Here is a 10,237-nt window from a genome sequence, read left to right on the forward strand (position 1 = left end):
TCAGCATCTGGGGAGAACCCTCTTCCTACTTGTAGATGGCCACCTTCTTGCTGTATCTTCACATCACAGAGGGGGAAGGCTCTGGTCTCTTTCTCTTCTTATAAGGGGACTAATCCCATCATAGGGGCCCCACACACATGACCGAATCTAAACCTAATTACCTCCCAAAGTCCCCATCTCCCGATACCATCACATTGAGGGTTAGGGCTGCACCATATGAATTTTAGGGGGATACAAACATTCAGTCCATAGCAGAGGCCATTGCAAGTCATTCAGGCAACTGAAATATGAACTTAGGAAGAATCGGTGGAGGAAAATAATGAATGGATTTGGCAATATTCGGTAAAGTAGAATCAACAGGAAGCCAGACCCAGCAGAGGAAATCACCACCAACAGATTGTCAGGGGTGCACACCCATTTTAAATGAATCACAGAACCTTCAGGTAGAAAAGGATCTTAAGGCTCATCCAGTACAACCACCCACGTGTTGTTTGGACCCAGTCACCAAGCATGGAAATGGAAACATGTCTGCTCACTCTCTTTGAAGAAAACAGTACCACCGCAGCCAGGTAGACTGGCTCAGCTCAGAGAAACTCAAGCCAAGGAGGGCCAAACCTGAACCACATCCAAAACCAGACATGGTCCCTGCATTCCAGATGTGGGCGCCCTGAGAAACTTAAACTAAAACCGATTTCTGCCTCTGCCGTTATTTATTTATTATTCCTCACTTGTATCCTGTATGTCTAGTTTCGTGTCTGGAGGCCCCGAGGCCGGGTCCACCTCTGAGCCGTGTCCAGCGCAAGCCTCACACGTTGCAACACAGAGCGAGTGCCAGACAAGGACAGGAACCCTCGGGTGGGATGAACTCAATCTGTAATTCTCTTCCCAAGCAGCCTCACAGCAGGGGAGATAATTAAGAGAGATGGTGTATTTGGGAGCAAAGGGCGAAGTCAGCCACGGATTAAGTATGGGGAACAAAGAATGTGAATAAATAGCTGCTCCTCTGCTGGCAGAACAGTGAACTCTAGTCCACTTAGGGCTTGGTTCTGGAGCCAATTTTTGTTGAACCAATTGTGAGAGCAGGAAATAGACAGGAAGCCTGAATCTTATATCTGCACAGACATGTCATCTCTACCTGTGTTCTCTGCTTCTCCCCTTCCTCATTCTTCCTCTCTTTTCTCCTCCCCCACCACATACTAGGGAGAATTGGGCTTCTAACACTCATCGTTCATTACAATATGACTTAGACACTAGGGGGCAGGGGAGAGCCAATTACATGTAATTCAGAAAAGCGGGAAGAAATGCACCCGAACCAAGTAACCAAGACCCTTCATTTATTATATTGCAGAACCAAGCCCTGAAGGGCAGGAGGCTGGAAATGGCTGGGATAGGATCTCTGGCTAGAAGGCAAGAGCAGCTTTCCTTAATGGATGAGGGAATGGAATGGTGGAGGGAAAAACTGGAAAATGAATCAGGTGTGGATGGCTCTCAAGGTCTCAGGATTTAGGGGGAGCGGGGCGGGGGGGGGGCAGTAATCTATGCATTTTTGGAAATTATGTGCAAAACCTCACTCATTTTAATCAGTGGAGACAGGAAGAGAGAGGGAATGTGAAAATGCAGTTGAAGAAAATAAACTGGTTTTACTTCCCTCCGTATTATCTCTCATGTATCAGAGACAAAGGGAAAACTTAATTAATTTTGTAGCCTTTGCTACTCTCGGGGTGCAAACGATGAAATCTTCACTTTATAGCACCAAATTAATCACTTTTGTGCTTAAGAAAAATGGGATTCACCAGGGACAACACCACAGCATAGTGGGATCTTGTGGAATGTGGCTAAATTTTGGGTGGTGCAGAGCCAGAATTTCGGAGAGCATCATATTGTTAATTGTATTTCAGTGGAGAGTACCCTCCTCGGCCGATCACACTCAGAGCCATGCATGCGGGGTGCTGCAGGAAGTGGGTCTCAGGGGGAGCCCCAGGCTTGGTGGGGAGAGGGGAGACCCTCCAGGGGGCCTGCAGGGGACTTCTTAACTATGGGGTCTACTCCAACGAGCTTCCTTCCTTTTGAAATAACCGATTCACTTCAAACACCATGACTCGAATTTCTTGTGACCTTTTTTTCTTGCCAAAAAAGCTATGGTTTTTACCAAAGATTGTAAAAGACCACTGAAGAAAATAAATGATTATTGTAATGACTGTAGCATTAATGAACTAATGGAATAATAATGCACTCCCTATATTTCCAATTGCTCCTCTCAATTCAGATTCTGTTCTCCCCCAGCACTTGCCACCATATTACTCAGTTTGGGGGGGTCACAGACCCCTCCGGGGAGCTGATAAAAGCTAGGAACTCTCTTCCCAGAAATGCACAAGTAGGTACAATTTTGCACGTAATTTCAGAAGGTTCATAGATCTCCCCCTGCCCTTCCTCTCCAAAAAAAAAAAAAAAGAAAAAAGAAATCGCTGAGACCTTGACTTAGCACTTGGTATTACAGCAATTCTCTTTCATTGATTGGGATCTTGACCTGTTCACAGAGTCCCAACACTGAGCACAGCGCCTGCAAACTAATAGCTGCTCAAAGATAAGGCTTATTGTTCACCTGACTTTTCAGGCAAGAAGGATGGAATGAGGGACTTCCCTGGTGTCCAGTGGCTAGAGCTCCACGCTCCCAATGCAGGGGGCTGGGTTTGATCCCTGGTCAGGGAACTAGATCCCGCATGCCACAACTAAAGATCCCACGCTGCAACTAAAAAGAAAAAAAAAGATCGCGCATGAGGTAATAAAGATCCCATGTGCCACAACTAAAAAAAAAAAAAAGAGATCCTGCATGCAGCAACAAAGATCCTTCACAGCCAAATAAATGTTAAAAAAAAAAAAGAATGGTGAAATGAGAGAAATGACATTTAAAAACAGGGAGAAAGCATGTTTATGTCACTCAAGAAAAAAAAAACTGATTGGCCTTTAAGCTGTTACCATTTTTACTGGGATTTGGATCACTGGAAAATTTCATAGTGTGAAAAAAGAACCAGTTTCTCTTATATAGACAGGGATCTTCAGCCTTAGCCCTTGAGAGAGTTAGATTGATCTAGAAAGATGTGTAGTTACTAGGGACTTCCTTGGTAGGACACGGGTTAAGAACCCACCTGCCAATTCAGGGGTCCCAGGTTCGAGCCCTGGTCCAGGAAGATCCCACATGCCACGGAGCAACTAAGCCCATGCGCCACAACTACTGAGCCTGCGCCCTAGAGCCCGTGCGCCACAACTACTGAGCCTGTGTGACACAACTACTGAAGCCCGCGCGCTTAGAGCCCATGCTCTGCAACAAAAGAAGCCACTGCAATGAGAAGCTCGCGCACCGCAACAAAGAGTAGCTCCCGCTCACCACAACTAGAGAAAGCCCACAAGCTCGCGTGCAAAAAAAAAAAAAAGAATAAGCCTAGATAGAAGCCTAGGGGAAAACAGAGAATGCCCCCAAAAGATCAGGATGCAGCTAAAATCTGCCTTAGGGATCTTGTTCCGTTCTAGAACCTGCCCACCAGGACGATGCTGCCTGTGAGGGGGTCGACAGTGAGTGGTTCCAGGCACAGGCGCTACTTTGCTTTCCCATGAGAGCTGCCAAGGCCCCATCTTTCCTTTCCAGCCTCTGAATTTATTACCTCCGGGACTCCTGCTTCTGGATCTGAATTTCTGCCCCCCTTCGCCCCCCACAGAAACCTACCTTCCGTCGGGGTTCTGACACTCGCCCCCAGGCCTTAAGCCCTGCTAGCAGACAGTTCTAGGGCTGCAAAGCCAGGCCTGCAGGGGGTGATGGGCGGTGCGGAAGGAACACTCCTGTACCCTGCTGGGGAGCAAGGGATGGCCTAGTGGATCCTAGTCTGTCCTGGGCTGAGAAAGAGGGAGAGGGGAGAGCAAGGTGTCCAGAAGGTGTCATCCTAATGGAACCGAACATTTGGAGTCCCTGCCTCGAGGTGGAGCGTAAGGGATAGTATCTCAGGCATCTGTGTGACCTCAACCCTGGTCCAGCAGACTGTGACCCTTCTGGTCAGCCCTCATTTGTGTGAGAGGACAGTGCAGTTGGACAACACCCCACTTGGGGGAGGGGGAAGGTAGCTGCAGGAGGGTAAACCATCCTGCGATTTGCGGGCAGAGCATGTCAAGTGCGTTCTCAGTCACTTGACAACTACTTAGTGAGTGCCTGCATCTTTGAGTGTGGACTTGGGAGACAGATGGCCCCGGTTCAAATCCAAGCCCTCCACTTTCTGCCACTGTGACTTTGGACAAGTTACTCACCGTCTCTGTGCCTCTATTTCCTCACCTGTAAATGGATAATAATGGTATCTACTTCATCCGGTTGTTATGAGGATTAAGTGAATTTGTCTATGCCGCGCTCTCAGAAGCCTGCCTGGCGTGCACACAGCAAGCGATTTGAAGTGTTAACTGTTGTCACTGTGTTGAACCCACAGCCATGGTCCTTGCCTGCGTGGAACTGACAGCCCATGAGGAAAGCAGAACAAACACTGTACAATCCACCCACTAAACTTAGCTACCGGAGCATCCGTACCTGCTTCCTCTCCTGTCTCCATCCAGCTGCCAGAATGCCTCGCCTCTCCCCTCCTTCCAGGACCTTGTTCTACCAGCTACCCTTCCTCATTCCTACATCTTTAGTCTCCTTTGCTTTGCTTTACGCACCTGTTCAAAGCTTTTCAGGTTCTAAAAAACAACCCCCTTCTCCCCCTCAAGTAAATGTCTCTCTTCTTCTGCCCCTTCTACAGCATGCTTCTTAAAAGAGGCACAGTATAGACTCTTCAAAGACTCTTAAAAGAGTCTATACTCATTATCTGCACTTGCCGACCCACACGCACTCCTCGGCCCCCTACACCCCGTCTTCCACCTGCACTCAAGTACCCCAAGGCCACTAAATCCAATGATTTATTTTTGGCCCTTATGTCGATTTTCTGTAGCACGTGACAATGTTGACTCCTCCTACCTTCTTAGAATTTTCGTCCCCCAATTCCAGAGTAACTCTCTCCTGTCACTCCTACCACAGGCCAGAGAATGCCCGAGGCACTGGGAGGCAAAGGTATTCAGTCTCCCCAGGAGCTCGTGGCTTTTAGTGGGAGGGGGGAGCGGGGGGTGGGGAGGTGTGGAGGAGAGATTAGGTACATGGAATCATTGCAAATCAGGGGGATGAGTTCTACTAGGAAGGCGCAGCTGGTTCCCTCAGGGCACTCAGGGGAGAATCCATTTCCTCGCCTTTTCCAGCTTCTGGAAGCTGCTCACGTTGCTTGGTTTGTGGCCCCGTATCACTGCGACCTCTGCTTCCTTTGTCACAACTCTTCAGGCTCTCTTGCCTCCCTTTTTTCCTGTATAAGGATCCTGGTGTTACATTGGTCCATCCAGATAACCCAGGAAAATCTCATCCAAAAAAAAAATCCTTGGGGGCTTCCCTGGTGGCGCAGTGGTTGAGAGTCCCCCTGCCGATGCGGGGGACGCGGGTTCATGCCCCGGTCCGGGAAGATCCCACATGCCGCGGAGCGGCTGGTCCCGTGAGCCATGGCCGCTGAGCCTGCGCGTCCGGAGCCTGTGCTCCTCGGCGGGAGAGGCCGTGGCGGTTAGAGGCCCGCGTACCGCAAAAAAAAAAAAAAAAAAAAAATCAAATCCTTGGGCTTCCCTGGTGGCGCGGTGGTTGAGAGTCCGCCTGCCGATGCAGGGGACGCGGGTTCGTGCCCCGGTCCGGGAAGATCCCACATGCCGCAGGGCGGCTGGGCCCGTGAGCCATGGCCGCTGAGCCTACGCTCCGCAACGGGAGAGGCCGCAACAGTGAGAGGCCCGCATACTGGAAAAAACAAAACAAAACAAATCCTTAATGGGACTTGCCTGGTGGTCCAGTGGTTAAGACTCTGCGCTTCCACTGCAGGGGTCGTGTGTTCGATCCCTGGTCAGGGAAGTAAGGTCCCGCATGCTGTGTGGCACGGCAAAAAAAAAAAAAAAAAAAAATCCTTAACCACATCTGCAAAGTCCGTTTTGCCAGGTAAGGTAACACAGTCACAGGTGATTAGGATGTGAGTATCTCTGGGGACCACTCTGCTGTCTACCAGAGATGGAGTTCTCCCTGGAGCAGCCAGACAACTCTTCAGAGAGAAGACTCTTGGAGGGGAATTTTATAGGGTTAGTTCTTATTTGCCAGAAGGGGAGAAAAGGTGGTACAAGCAAAGGACTAGTGCCTGCCAAGAGGCTAAATGTAGAAAGAGAAGGTGAGCCTGGAGATCTGTAAGCATCCAGCATGGTTGCATGGCTGAAGTACAGGAAGAGGGTACCTTCTAGAGATCATATGAGAGAGGAAAAGTAGAAGCTGGATCGTGAAGTTTTTTGTTTTTAAACCAAATTGAGTCTGAAATGTATCTGAAATGCATTTACTTGGCCAATGCCATTACTTTAGACTGTGCTATTTTTTCTTTAAAACATTCTTTAGGGACTTCCCTGGTGGTCCAGTGGGAAAGACTCCATGCTCCCAATGCAGGGGGCCCAGTTGGATCCCTGCTTGGGGAACTAGATCCCGCATGCATGCCGCAAGTAATAAGAGTCCGCATGCCTCAACTTAAAAAAGATCCTGCGTGCCGCAACTAAGACCGGGTGCAGCCCAAATAAATAAATAAACCTTGGGAATTATCCTTAAAAATAAATTAATTAATTAAATAAAGCAAATATTCTAAAAAAAAACAACTTTAAGTTGACTCACTTTTTGTCCTAAATAATAATGCCCACAGAATCACAGGTTTTATATGTTAGTTATATCTTTCCAGTGTGTGTTAAGATGTGTATGTAACTATAAAATGTTCTTCCCTGTACACCCTAAAATCACGTACACCCATGAGTGAGTACCATACTTTGAGAAATGGAGCCAGAGGCATTGAAACCGCCTAAAGGTTTTGAGCAGGGAAAGAAAGAACATGATCAGGGTTGCCTTGGATCAATATCATTCCCGTAGCATTAATCACTTTGGACTGAACAGAGACCGGTGAAAATCACAGCAGAAAGCCCGTAAATTAGGAGACTTCCACAATAGTTGAGGGGAGAGATGAGACATGAACAGAGACAGGGACTGTGGGAGGGGAGTGGAGGGTTTGGATGTGAACAATATCAAGGCGGTAGAACTGACAGGTAACAGTGAAGACTGGAAATGGAAAGGGAGGAGCTGGGGATGACTACCAGGGTTCTAGCATGTGCAGTGCAGCAGATACCGGTCCATCCACCAAGATGGCAAATAGAGGGGGAGCTGATGGGCGGGTGAGGGGGGGCAGGGTTGGAAGGAAAAGAATTGCTTTGGTCTGGAACATGCTCGATTTGAAGCGTCTGTGGAACACTCATGTAAGTACTTGAATGCCTGTGTCTGTGGCTCTGGGGACTGGGGCATCATAGAGAGCCGAGCTGTCCAGTAGAAATAGGCTGTGAGCAACCTATGTCATTTTAAATGGTCAGGTGGCCATATTAAAAAAAAAAGTAAAGAGATTAAATGATATATTTTATGTAACGCAACATATCCAAAATATTCTATTGCAAGATGAATCAATAGAAAAATCACAAAGATATTTTACATTCTTTTTTCATTTTAAGTATTCAAAATCCAGTGCATTTTTTACAGAGAGCACATCTCAGCTGGGACATTCCAGGCACTCGAAACGCACCACGGAGTGTTACCGTATTTATTGGACAGCACGGCTCTAGAAGCACTTGCTGCAGGCAGGCCAGGGTGATCAGATGTTTACCTGGGGGATGGTGGAGGCTGAGGACCCTGATCAGATACTGAGGGTGATCAGATTTGCTAAAACTGAATTTTACAAGGAAGGGCACAGATGGGTCTAGGAGAAGATTCAGGAGCCAGACTGAAGTTTGGCCAAGCACATCATCTTTGTCACAATCCCACCCATGACACCTGATCAATATAATCTTTGGAGTGGGGCTGGCAAATGCGTATTTTCAACAAGCTTCCACCAGGTAATGCAACCCAGGAGAACCATCTTTCAGTTGGAGCCAGTAGCACCTGAGAACTCAGGGGAGATGGTTCACAACAGGATGGGGCTCTGATGAGCCGCCTGGGGAAGACTCACAGAAAGAAAAAAAGCTTATGGGGGGAAGCACAGAGAGAGAGGCTTGTGTTTAGGGCAAAGGAAGGGAAGGATGAGAGCGCTGGTGGAGTATCTGTCCCCAACACTGTAGCCTGGCTCCAGGCTACTCAAGGCATCGTGGCTTAGACCAGAGTCTACAAACTCCGCTCGGGAGAATCTGACTCAAGCTGTCCTGAAGCTGCCGGAGAGCTCCAACCCCAGGGCCTGGGGGAGGAAGGAGTGGGTTCTGAGGACGCTCGCCTCCCACACAAAGCAGGGATCAGCCTCTTGCTGGCCCAGACATTCAGTTTTGAAACTCCGCAGGGCTCTGTCCAAGGTCTCTTTCTTTTTCTTCCTCTGCTCTCACTCCTGGTTAATTTCACCCCTTTCCGGGGCTTCAAACTCCATTTATATGCTGATGGTGCCCACATTTGCATCTCAGACTCAGAGTCCACCCCTACTCGAAGGGCCAGACCTAGTTTTACCAATTGCCTTCTGCCTAGAGCATCTGGCGGGTGCCTGAGATTTAACATTTCCAAAGCTGAACTAACCCCCAAACCTGTTTGCTTGCTAGTAAGTTCCTGTTTCAACTAGTAGCCTCACTACTCACCCGGTTCCCCCCAAACTAGAAATCTGGGTGCCATCTTCCGCCTCTTCCGCCAACCATACGCGAAATCACCAGAAATTCCTTCCTTTGTCTGTATTCCTGCAACTTCAGTTCGGATACCCTCGACCCCATGCTTGACTAGTACAATTCCCTCCTCATTAGAGATGTGGCCCCACTCTCCCTTCTGGGAGAGGGCATCCTCCCAAATGCGGTACAGCCTTCTTTTACAACCTAAACTTGTAAAACCCAAATCTGACAAACTCTGCTGACTACGGCATAAACAGCAAACTCCTCGGCATGAAACATGCATCCTCACAGAGGGCCCTACTCACCTCTGTTGTCACCTTCCCCCAATCCCCAAAATCTTTTTTTCTAGTTGTGACATTTGTTTGCTAAAAAATACACACAACATACCAAAATGCCCCAAACAACTCACAAAATCGATTTTAAAAGGGAGGAGATGAGGGGAGTTAAGATATCTGTATCCTCCTTCCCTGATCCCGAAGGTCTGGAGTGTTGCCTGGGGATTGCCTGTACCTGCGTTTCCCCAGGCGATTCGGAGGCAAATCTAGGTTTGTCAACCAGTGGGTTATGCCACTCTGACAAAAGTCCAACACATCAAAGAATCTAGGCTACTACGCTCTTTCCTAACTTCCTGTAGGGCTGCAGAGAAAAGACAGAGAGGAGCCTGCATCAGCCTGGACTGCATTCTAGACTGCATCACGATTGCATCCTCACCTAGATCAAAACCCTGGGGAACTGCCAAGCAGAAATTTTAAGAATGAAAAGGGCATCTGCGTAGCCTACAAACCTGACAACAGAACCTACAGCACCTTTCGGTTAAAAAACGCTCCTGCCCCAAAATACATTTGGAAAACGTCGAACCACTCTAGAAAACTTTGATCGGCATCCCCTCCCTCACTTCTCGGTTTTAAGGGGAGCCCTAAAAGACGCCATAGGAAAGCATTTTGCTTTATTTTATTCAGCAGTGCCTTAGAAAGTTGAAAACCTGAAAAAAGTAATCTCAGAAGCTGAATCGCTCCTATGGGTGTCCATTCAAACACAAACAGTATTAGACTGCCATGTTTACTTGAACCCGTGGAGAGAAAACAATGTAACTGAGGAACCTTAAGCTTTGACTTCCTACCAAGCACATGAAACGTTCAAGAAACTTTGCAGGACGTGTGCACGTGCACTAAGGCTCATATTAACTCCCGAGCCAGGCTGAACAATAGAGGGAGACTCGTTATTAACGAAACGCGCCGTCTGTGTTTCGAAGTCCTTCATCGCAGCAGAGGGGGCCTTTCCTCTGCTCCGATTCGATTTTCAAATTGTTTCCACGCTCATTGTCTGCCAGTAGGAACAACGGCAGCGCTTGGGGCGCTTGGGGGAGCAGGTACAGCGTCCCGCAGAGTGCAGCGCGGTTGAGCCCGGCCAGGTTTTGGGACATTCCCGGCTCTTCCAGCGGATCAAGGAAAAGGAGGTGGCCCGGGAGCCAAAGGCTGCTGCCAATGCAACTCGC

Source organism: Globicephala melas, chromosome 2, assembly GCF_963455315.2.
Source record: "Globicephala melas chromosome 2, mGloMel1.2, whole genome shotgun sequence".
NCBI lineage: Eukaryota > Metazoa > Chordata > Mammalia > Artiodactyla > Delphinidae > Globicephala > Globicephala melas.